The following is a 9433-nucleotide window of genomic DNA, read 5'->3' as shown; positions in this document are numbered from 1 at the left end:
ATGATATACAATAAACGTGATATTTACGATATCAGCGCTGGGTGTGTTTTTTGTTCTTTTTTAAAATCATAACTTCGATAACTAAACCATGAATGTTTTTTTTGCCAGATCATTTATAGCTTCTCAAAGTGTCCAAATTGGTCCAAACAGAGGTCTTTGCCTCTGCCATAGACATGAAATGTTGTTTGGAAAGTTCCAATATCGCATAGACGTGTAATCTTAGACGTCGACCAGCAGATGGCGCCATAGTTGATTCAGAAATTCTACATATGAATTAAATGGCCTAAATAATACAGAGCATATAGGCTACAACGGACCCAGAGGTCGGTCACATTTACATACACCCCTAAATCATTGAGAAAATTAAAAAGACATATACAGCCGAACAAAACAGATTTGTACAGGTTGTTAAAAGGTGCTCATCTTTACAACGTCTATAGAGAGAAATAAGATGTAATGAAAGTCTCAGAAGACTGCGGCTTTTCTCGCCGTGATTTATGTCCACAAATGCAATATCAAGGTTTTGTCCAGCAGATGGCGCCCTGGGGTTTTAGACAAAGAGTGAACACAGCGAGTCATAATAAATATTAGAAATCGGATCTAAATATAGATAATAAGAATAATGTGGAATGAAGTTCACACCGCGGGTCAGTAGGCGGCGGTAAAGCAACTTTGGCGAGGCTGCAAGCTGCCATGAGGAAATGGAAGAGGAAGAGGGGATCCACTTCCTCCCATAAATCCCTTCGGAGAACGTCACTTCCTCTTTGTCATTCGGCGGAGCCAGACGGAAGAGCCGCAGCGACCCGTGTTTGGCTCAGTAACGGCGGAGATTCGGTGTCGGCGGCGGCTCGTCGTGTGGCGGTGACAGAGGAGACACACTCGGCTTTAGTTGGACGGTCGGACCGCGTAGATGGACGTGGCGGCGGAGGATGGCGGCTAGCTAACCGGCTAACCGGCTGGGCAGTTAGCAGACGGACGCCACGTGTGAGAGTCGCGGTCACGTCAGGGCGAGTTGTCCAACATGTATATGAAAGAAAACGACTCTCTGTACCTTTGTCGTTGTCACGACAATAACAAGAAAGGTCTAGAGAGGCCGGGGGGGAAGACACGGGGTTCATAGTCAGGTGCAGTAATTGTTTTCGTGTTTTTCATGTTTTGATGAAGGTTCGGAGCACGGGGGACGGAGGGACACCCGGCGGCCAGATCCAGACGGAGTCGTCGACCTCCAGGAAAGGACGTCGCTGAGCGGTGAGTGTTAGAATAAAGGACAGCGTATATCGTAAGGTGAGGGTTTGTAGTTCTGAAAGTGTTTGTTCAGACAAACTAGTTTAGGTCAATGCATTGGAACATTTGAGTAGCACATACATGTTATACCTTTATCTGCAGTCATCTCCTAGCCTTAGTCATGTCAGTAGCCCAGTCAGTTATTTCTTTCCAAATCATATGCAGTCAATGTATTTCAGTAGAGGTAGATGTGATAGATGAGCAAAGGTTTAGAAAAATGTTAAGACTCAAGGGAAAGAACAGTGTAGGAGAGGGTGTGAATAGATGTGCTACTTGTGATGTCTGTTCTTTCTAATAAAGTGACATTTAAATCTGACTCTCTTGTCCTCATCATTGTAACTAACTGTAGCATGAGACAGCAATGTGAGTAGGAAACATTAAAGGGCTGTCTAATTGTGTGGGAAAGAAGGGAGTTTAGGTGTCAAAGGTTATGTGGTGGTGGTAGAGAACAGAAATGTGTATTTATTTTAGTGTTTTTCACTGTGAGCATCATGTGCCCCTCATATTTATATCAGGCAAAGAACAAACAAAACCTTAATTTGAAGAAGCAGTAATTACATAAGCAGATGGGATAAGTGTAAATCATTTTTATTGGTGGAACAAATGTTAACAGTTTGTTGTCCTTGCAGGATCCATTCAGAGGCCTTTTGGTTCCTGAAAATGGACCATTGAGAAAAGGAAAAGAACTTTAATAAAAACTGAAGTGTCTAAAAGTGGAAGTCTTTTTGTTTGTATAAGAAAAATGAAGTTACACGTTTGACTTAAGTTTAACATTTACTTAAAACTTTATTAACTTAAAAAGTGCTTTTTGAATTGTCACATTCAAGTCAAATCACTTCACAACAACACACAGACCTTTAAGTCCAAAAGTTGCAAAGTCATTTCACTTCAGTGCACAAAGTAGCAAACATCCAAGTCAAGTCACTTTGCAACCACAGCTATACTTCCTGGTCTTTGTGTTGCAGAAATGACTTCACCTCAATGGCTGTTCCTTTGTCATCCAAGGCAAGCATGAAGACTCCAGGAAACCTGAAATGAAAAAAAAAAAAGTTTACTTTTATTATGGATTGGGTTTGATAAGAGGGTGAAATGTTTACTATCTGTGATATTGACAATCATCTCCACATGTAATAAAATACAAAACATGTTTCTAAATACTGCTCGTCTTGTACTCACTTTAATAAAAATTACCTTGCAAACAAGCAGTTTACAAGGTAGCCAACAGCTTCTCCAGGCCTCGTTATTTTACCTGAAAAACAAAAATAGTATTTCCGGAAGAGGAAGCCTCAGCTACAATCCTGAGACAAAGGAAACAGAGGAAAATAAAAACTGCTACGTCGCACGTCTCTGAAATTAGAAACAATTTATGAATTAAATTATTAAGCTGCTCCAAACAAAACACCTGCACAGTTCGTGAGGCTGCTGACGACTCCACAACAGCCCCACCCGGAAGTCGGAAGTTCAGACTACATTCATTCCTTCCGCCCGTGACGACACATCCGGTGCCTTGTCACGTTCAAGACACAAACCCCGCCCTCCTCTACAGCAAAAAAGAAAAACCACGTTATTTCTGCTTCTCTCGTCTGTAAAACAAACAAAGATCTCCGTCCACAACCGCCATTAAAAACATGCGGGGACTCCGGGTCTGCTGCGCGACTCCAACCCGCTTCAGCACCTGAAACAAACTCCGTTAACACCTGCTACAAACATTTAGCTCCGACGATAAACACACACTCTGCCTTCTCCGCCGACCTGTAGGAAACAAACACATTAAACAAAGAAACACTCCTCACAAACCGCCAGCCCCGGACTCCAAGACTGACGCTGTTTGCCGTCGTCCCGCAGTCACACCTGTAAACCAAAAACCAAACCAAACTTTCATGCCTGTTTCGTCCTCAGCGGAACGAACAGCCCGAACTCTGCAAACAAAACACAACAGGTCAGAAACAAGTTCAACTGAGCGTCGACTCGTCAAACGATCGACCAGCTCACGCCGAACATACTGAACCCGTCTGAACCTGGACCTTAAATGAAACCGGCCCGCCTTCCCGCAGACGCTTAAATAGACGCACAGCCACGTGATATAGCCGCCGTCCAATCGCACGCGAATCTTTCTACGCATGCGCCGTAGGGATGTGTTGGTAGTTAACCAAACGGCTCTGAGAGCAGGCTGTTTGACGTGAAGGACGGGAGCCGGCAATGTCAAGGGAGCCGCTTTGTTTCTCTCTTTCTCTCTCTCTCTCTCTCTTTCTCTCTGTCGCTTTTCTCATCAATCCACATTTGATTGACATGTGTGACGTCTCTGTCTGCGCTGAGCGGAGAGGGGAGGGGCGGAGTTACACACACAGCAAACACACGAACAGAAAACGCAGCAAAATCTGGACACATTTCAATTACATTGACCAAACTAAGGCAGAACGTAGAGTCTGCAAGACTAAAATCTCACATAGATCTAACTTGTAAATAGTGAAACGTTTGTTTTTGCACTTTCTCATTTATTTTTTATCGCTCTGTAGAGTGTATAAATAAAGGTGGACCTATATAATCAACAGTTCATATAGTGCATGTTTTTTCACATTAGTGTTGGTAATAAACGAATTTAAGCACCAAAAAATCTGAAGAGCCACGGAAAGAGCCGTCTCTTTAATGAGCTGAGCCAAAAGAGACGGAAATCACATGACTAATGCGTCGCACGTTTTCCACATTACTGTTTATCTCTCGGCCACGCCCCGGCTCCTGATTGGGAGCCGCTTTGTTTCTCTCTTTCTCTCTCTCTCTCTCTCTTTCTCTCTGTCGCTTTTCTCTTCAATCCACATTTGATTGACATGTGTGACGTCTGTCTGCGCTGAGCGGAGAGGGGAGGGGCGGAGTTACACACACAGCAAACACACGAACAGAAAACGCAGCAAAATCTGGACACATTTCAATTACATTGACCAAACTAAGGCAGAACGTAGAGTCTGCAAGACTAAAATCTCACATAGATCTGGCTTGTAAATAGTGTAACGTTTGTTTTTGCACTTTCTCATTTATTTTTGTATCGCTCTGTAGAGTGTATAAATAAAGGTGGACTTATATAATCAACAGTTCATATAGTGCATGTTTTTTTACATTAGTGTTGGTAATAAATGAATTTAAGCACCAAAAAATCTGAAGAGCCACGGAAAGAGCCGTCTCTTCAGTGAGCCGAGCCAAAAGAGCCGGAAATCACATGACTAATGCGCCGCACGTTTTCCACATTACTGATTATCTCTCGGCCACGCCCCGGCTCCTGATTGGGGGCCGCTTTGTCTCTCTCTCTCTCTCTCTCTCTGTACCTTCTGCAGGTGTTCCTGGTCCTGGAGCTGTATATTGCTGATGTGCAGTTACTGGCCCCACCAACCTGCAGTGTCTAGTTGTTGTTTATTGTTGCTGTTCTCTTCTCTCTCACCGTATTAGTTAATGTTACTACAACACCTGATGAAACAAACCACCTTTTCTTAATGAAATAAAAGCCTGTACGACTAACACATAACACACAGGTTATTGTACTCTGCAATTACAAACCTCTGGCATACCTCTTCTTATAATATACCTACTTTACCCTCTCTCTTCTCTCTATAGCAGGGGTGTCAAACTTACGGCCCGCGGGCGAGATCAGGCCCGCAAACGGGTTTAATCCGGCCCGCGAGATGATTTGAAGTTTTAATTAGCTGCAATTTTTCAATGAAAGAAACTGTTGTTCTAAATGTGTCCACTGGGTGTGGCAATAGCAATTATGTTAAGCAGGCAAACTGTTTATACCAGGGCTGAGCATGTAGGCCTATACTTGTTAGGTGGCCCGGAGGTAGCTGCCTTGTCGGTCCGGTCCGGCCCACTTGGGTATAGATTTTCCTTCATATGGCCCCTGACCTAAAATGACTTTGACACCGCTGCTCTATAGTCTTGGCCCCCAGTATGACTGCAAAAATCCTGTAAGGTGAAGGAAGTCGGTCGTAGCACAGAAGAGGAATATTTCATTGAAATGACATATTCAATTCAATTCAATTTATTTGTATAGCACCAAATCACAATACAAATCTTCTCAAGGCACTTTACAAAAACTAAAAACCCAACAAATCCCTCATGAGCAAGCACTTTGCGACAGCGGAAACCTCCAGCAGAACCAGGCTCAGTCTGGGCGGCCCTCTGCCTCGACCGGTTGGGGTGAGTGGATAATAACAATAAACAACAAATAGACACTGCAGGTTGGTGGGGCCAGTAACTCTGCACATCAGCAATATACAGCTCCAGGACCAGGGACACCTGCAGAAGGTACAGAGAGAGAGAGAGAGAGAGAGAGAGAGAGAGAGGGAGAGAGAGAGAGAGAGAGAGAGAGAGAGAGAGAGGGAGAGCACAAAGTTAGTGACAATCAATACATATATATGAGGAGGATGGGAGTTTAATATGTGTCAGGAAATTCTGTGAAATTTTGCAGCTGCATGTTGTGAAAATGAAGCAGTAGTGTAATATGTGGAGAAGTTGTGGTGAAAAGTGAAACGTGAATGATAAACATTTTTGGGTCATGTACTGAAAGTGTGGTAAAACTGAAGCATCAGTATCAGAAGTGCTAAAAATCCGATAAGGAATGCAGAGCTGGTATAAAGGACTAAAATGAGGTGTTTAATGTGAAATAAAGTCCAAGAAATGGTTTAGTGTAGATGTGCTGAGAAATAAGAGGTCGGTTTATTTAGGACTACACCTGTGACTATAGACTCAGTGAGATGGCGTCATCTATAGACGTATGAAGGTCATAGGGTCAGGTGCAATGAGGCTCTTGAAGGGGCGTGGCCGAGAGATAATCAGTAATGTGGAAAACGTGCGCGCATTAGTCATGTGATTTCCGTCTGTTTGTAGAGAACTGGTTCTTTTGGCTCGGCTCATCAAAAGAGCCGGGTCTTTCCGTGACTTTTCAGATTTTTTGATGCTTAAATTCATTTATTACCAACAATAATGTAAAAGAAATGCACTGTTTATTATATAAATGCACACTCTATTTATACACTCTATAGAGTGATAAAAAATGAATTAGAAAGTGCAAAAACAAACGTTAAACTATTTAGAAGCCAGATCTATGTGAGATTTTAGTCTTGCAGACCCTACGTTCTGCCTTAGTTTGGTCAATGTAATTGAAATGTGTCCAGATTTTGCTGCGTTTTTTGTTCGTGTGTTTGCTGTGTGTGTAACTCCGCCCCTCCCCTCTCCGCTCAGCGCAGACAGAGACACCACACATGTCAATCAAATGTGGATTGAAGAGAAAAGCGACAGAGAGAGAGAGAGAGAGAAAGAGAGAAACAAAGCGGCCCCCAATCAGGAGCCGGGGCGTGGCCGAGAGATAATCAGTAATGTGGAAAACGTGCGACGCATTAGTCATGTGATTTCCGTCTCTTTTGGCTCAGCTCACTAAAGAGACGGCTCTTTCCGTGGCTCTTCAGATTTTTTGGTGCTTAAATTCATTTATTACCAACACTAATGTGAAAAAACATGCACTATATGAACTGTTGATTATATAAGTCCACCTTTATTTCTACACTCTACAGGGCGATACAAAAATAAATGAGAAAGTGCAAAAACAAACGTTTCACTATTTACAAGCCAGATCTATGTGAGATTTTAGTCTTGCAGACTCTACGTTCTGCCTTAGTTTGGTCATTGACATTGCCGGCTCCCGTCCTTCACGTCAAACAGCCTGCTCTCAGAGCCGTTTGGTTAACTACCAACACATCCCTACGGCGCATGCGTAGAAAGATTCGCGTGCGATTGGACGGCGGCTATATCACGTGGCTGTGCGTCTATTTAAGCGTCTGCGGGAAGGCGGGCCGGTTTCATTTAAGGTCCAGGTTCAGACGGGTTCAGTATGTTCGGCGTGAGCTGGTCGATCGTTTGACGAGTCGACGCTCAGTTGAACTTGTTTCTGACCTGTTGTGTTTTGTTTGCAGAGTTCGGGCTGTTCGTTCCGCTGAGGACGAAACAGGCATGAAAGTTTGGTTTGGTTTTTGGTTTACAGGTGTGACTGCGGGACGACGGCAAACAGCGTCAGTCTTGGAGTCCGGGGCTGGCGGTTTGTGAGGAGTGTTTCTTTGTTTAATGTGTTTGTTTCCTAAAGGTCGGCGGAGAAGGCAGAGTGTGTGTTTATCGTCGGAGCTAAATGTTTGTAGCAGGTGTTAACGGAGTTTGTTTCAGGTGCTGAAGCGGGTTGGAGTCGCGCAGCAGACCCGGAGTCCCCGCATGTTTTTAATGGCGGTTGTGGACGGAGATCTTTGTTTGTTTTACAGACGAGAGAAGCAGAAATAACGTGGTTTTTCTTTTTTGCTGTAGAGGAGGGCGGGGTTTGTGTCTTGAACGTGACAAGGCACCGGATGTGTCGTCACGGGCGGAAGGAATGAATGTAGTCTGAACTTCCGACTTCCGGGTGGGGCTGTTGTGGAGTCGTCAGCAGCCTCACGAACTGTGCAGGTGTTTTGTTTGGAGCAGCTTAATAATTTAATTCATAAATTGTTTCTAATTTCAGAGACGTGCGACGTAGCAGTTTTTATTTTCCTCTGTTTCCTTTGTCTCAGGATTGTAGCTGAGGCTTCCTCTTCCGGAAATACTATTTTTGTTTTTCAGGTAAAATAACGAGGCCTGGAGAAGCTGTTGGCTACCTTGTAAACTGCTTGTTTGCAAGGTAATTTTTATTAAAGTGAGTACAAGACGAGCAGTATTTAGAAACATGTTTTGTATTTTATTACATGTGGAGATGATTGTCAATATCACAGATAGTAAACATTTCACCCTCTTACCAAACCCAATCCATAATAAAAGTAAACTTTTTTTTTTTCATTTCAGGTTTCCTGGACTCTTCATGCTTGCCTTGGATGACAAAGGAACAGCCATTGAGGTGAAGTCATTTCTGCAACACAAAGACCAGGAAGTATAGCTGTGGTTGCAAAGTGACTTGACTTGGATGTTTGCTACTTTGTGCACTGAAGTGAAATGACTTTGCAACTTTTGGACTTAAAGGTCTGTGTGTTGTTGTGAAGTGATTTGACTTGAATGTGACAATTCAAAAGCACTTTTTAAGTTAATAAAGTTTTAAGTAAATGTTAAACTTAAGTCAAACGTGTAACTTCATTTTTCTTATACAAACAAAAAGACTTCCACTTTTAGACACTTCAGTTTTTATTAAAGTTCTTTTCCTTTTCTCAATGGTCCATTTTCAGGAACCAAAAGGCCTCTGAATGGATCCTGCAAGGACAACAAACTGTTAACATTTGTTCCACCAATAAAAATGATTTACACTTATCCCATCTGCTTATGTAATTACTGCTTCTTCAAATTAAGGTTTTGTTTGTTCTTTGCCTGATATAAATATGAGGGGCACATGATGCTCACAGTGAAAAACACTAAAATAAATACACATTTCTGTTCTCTACCACCACCACATAACCTTTGACACCTAAACTCCCTTCTTTCCCACACAATTAGACAGCCCTTTAATGTTTCCTACTCACATTGCTGTCTCATGCTACAGTTAGTTACAATGATGAGGACAAGAGAGTCAGATTTAAATGTCACTTTATTAGAAAGAACAGACATCACAAGTAGCACATCTATTCACACCCTCTCCTACACTGTTCTTTCCCTTGAGTCTTAACATTTTTCTAAACCTTTGCTCATCTATCACATCTACCTCTACTGAAATACATTGACTGCATATGATTTGGAAAGAAATAACTGACTGGGCTACTGACATGACTAAGGCTAGGAGATGACTGCAGATAAAGGTATAACATGTATGTGCTACTCAAATGTTCCAATGCATTGACCTAAACTAGTTTGTCTGAACAAACACTTTCAGAACTACAAACCCTCACCTTACGATATACGCTGTCCTTTATTCTAACACTCACCGCTCAGCGACGTCCTTTCCTGGAGGTCGACGACTCCGTCTGGATCTGGCCGCCGGGTGTCCCTCCGTCCCCCGTGCTCCGAACCTTCATCAAAACATGAAAAACACGAAAACAATTACTGCACCTGACTATGAACCCCGTGTCTTCCCCCCCGGCCTCTCTAGACCTTTCTTGTTATGGTCGTGACAACGACAAAGGTACAGAGAGTCGTTTTCTTTCATATACATGTTGGACAACTC

General features: G+C 42.9%; 1 long non-coding RNA gene across 1 annotated transcript; it reads left to right on the top strand.

The window, feature by feature from the left end:
- The first annotated feature begins 927 nt into the window (after nt 1-927).
- Nucleotides 928-1941, top strand: LOC113127536 (uncharacterized). Its single transcript, XR_003295443.1, has 3 exons — nt 928-984; nt 1165-1248; nt 1914-1941. It is a non-coding gene; the product is annotated as an uncharacterized LOC113127536 (long non-coding RNA).
- The last annotated feature ends 7492 nt before the right edge of the window (nt 1942-9433 follow it).

The sequence above is a fragment of the Mastacembelus armatus genome, chromosome 2, assembly GCF_900324485.2.
Source record: "Mastacembelus armatus chromosome 2, fMasArm1.2, whole genome shotgun sequence".
Lineage (NCBI taxonomy): Eukaryota > Metazoa > Chordata > Actinopteri > Synbranchiformes > Mastacembelidae > Mastacembelus > Mastacembelus armatus.
The sequence above is the reverse complement of the archived record's forward strand: the minus strand, read 5'-3'. Positions and strand labels throughout refer to the sequence as shown.